This window comes from Chelonia mydas, chromosome 3 (assembly GCF_015237465.2).
Source record: "Chelonia mydas isolate rCheMyd1 chromosome 3, rCheMyd1.pri.v2, whole genome shotgun sequence".
Lineage (NCBI taxonomy): Eukaryota > Metazoa > Chordata > Testudines > Cheloniidae > Chelonia > Chelonia mydas.
In genome coordinates, this window is record NC_057851.1 from 10,679,973 (window position 1) to 10,682,466 (window position 2,494).

Consider the following 2,494-nt stretch of genomic DNA (forward strand, 5'->3'; position numbering starts at 1 on the left):
GATTTATCCTCACCATACCCCTGGGAGGCAGGGTAATGTTATTATCCCATTGTACAGATGGGGAAGTGAGACACAACGGCCCAGATTCTCAAGTCAAGATTTAGACGCCTACCTCCATTCATGTCAATGAAAATTAGGAGCCCAAATACCTTTGAGGAGCTGGGCGTAAATGCCTTGCCCCCGGCCATATAGGAAAGCTGCCGCAGAGCTGGAACCTGTGCTCACCTGGTGGTGAGTCAGTTAATCCCTTCTTGCCCCATGCTCCCAAAACATTCCTATCAGGTATTCTGGGAGGAGTGGGATGGTTCAGAAAAACCATTTAATGACTGCAGTAAAGCACAAAAGAGGAAAAATGGTCCTGTGGGTAAGGCACCAGCTTGGGACTCCGGACAGCTGGAGTCAGTTCCTGCCTCTACCCTTTGTGTCCTGAATCAATCTTCCTGTGCCTCAGTACCATACCTATAAAATGGGGATAGTAATGCCTCCTTTGTCTCTCTCGTCTATTCAGATTTTAAGCTTTTTGGAGCAGGGACTTAGAATGTGTCTGTACAGCACCTAACACCCTGGGACACAGATCCTGATTGGAGCAGCTAGCTCGTCCCGTCACACAGCTACTGAGTAACACTACAAAGAGGTCAGACCTGGTGAACATTCAAGCCACAAAAGGAGTGAGTAGGCTTCCCACATGAGCTACTTCACTATGTTCCATTGGCTGGTGCTGCATGGGGTTAATTTAACAGCAGCCACCCTGTGATGTACCATGACCTTGTTTCCCCTTCTGTGAGCAAATCCCTACTAGCTGATAGCCAGGTAATGGGAAGGAGTGATTTTTAGTGCTTTCTTATTTCCATCTAGGGGCATTTTCTGTTAGAGTGATAGAAAGTCTGTCTTATCCGACCTCAGCCAGAACAAAGCAAAGAGCTGTGAGGTACTGGACACTGGAGATGGCTGCACTGTTTAAGACCACAAGGAAGGGCTTTGGAGCTGTAAGCTTCAGGTTTAAACCACTCATGGCCTGAATTTCAGAGGCAATGGACATCCACAACTTTCACTGAAGTCAATGGGAGCTCCAGGCAGTGATGGACATTGGTCTAGCTGGGACACAGGGAATGAAATTTTCTCCTTTAACGGGCTAGTTGACTGTGGAAAGAATAAAATGAAGCCTGCAAAATTTAAACCCATTTCCCAACCCCTGGCCTAGTTAATGCATGTTAACAAGAAGCTTCAGGAATAAGACCAGATAACACTTTTGAGTCACGGCGGATGCTCATTACTGCAGTATCTGGGTGCCCCAGGTGAAAAGTTATGCATTCAATAAAATCTTCCCCACTCCTATTAATAATGCCAGAAGATATTAAAAAAAACGCAAACTTTAAACCTCACTGTAATTTTCCCCCTTGATGTTGTTTCACTCTTTGCACTTCACTCAGTTTGGGCTGGGTTAGTCAAGTCCACTTTTTTTCTATTTACAGTCAGTTTCAGGTTTTCATGCAGCTGTTTCTAATATCACTGAGATGTATAAATAAAAAACAATCTCTCCTCTCTGCATCCCAAAAATCCCTATCATCGATTTTTTTTAAATCCTCTATTCTGTTTTGTAAATTTCCCATCCCCTCAATTTTGTATTTTTCAAACATTTAAGATTTGAACCTAAACTGCCCATTTAAAAGCTTGACTTTGTAACTTCCATGACGGATAACACTTTAAAGAAAGGAATCCCCTGCACTGGAATACATCTATTAAATAAGAAGTATCCACACTGCACGGAGTTGATACCGACTCAAATTCAATCTTTTTTTTCCCCTTAGATCATTTGGAAGTTGTTGTTTTTTTCTGTTTAAATAGTTTCCTCTTTATTGTAGGATCTGGGGGGAGGGTAGTTATGCAGATACTGCATTCGTGGCATGAAGAAGCATGCTTTCTGCTGCTGAGGGTGAGGAAATCTTGCCATCTGGTGGAAGGAAATGCAAACACAGTGCAGTAGCCAGGGGGCGCAAACAGACTCACATGTTGTTATATATGAAGGGCCAAAAAAACTAAAAAAACGCGGTAGTAGAAGGAGGAAATGTTCCCATCTCAGATTCCTGGAGACAACCTGTATAAGTCAAACTTTCCTCCCACGGTTTACGAGCTCGCTGGAAAACAGTGTGTAGTTGTAGGTGACCAGATGGCTACAGCCAGGAGGAACAATGATCAGGAGTTCTGACCTTAACTCAGCAAAGCACTTAAGCATGTACTTAATTTTAAGCATGTGACTAGTCCCATTGACTGTCAAGAGCACTACTCTCCCGTGCTTAACTTTAAGCACACACTTAAGTGCTTTGCTGAATCAGGCCCTACATTCATAGCTCTGCCACTGATGCATTGTCACAATCTCTCCAGCTAGTCACAGTTAACCACTTTGTGCTTCATCTGTACAAGGGAGATAATACCTGCCTGTTGTGAGGCTTGAAAAGTGCTTTGAGATCTACAGATGAAAGACAAGTAAAGCACA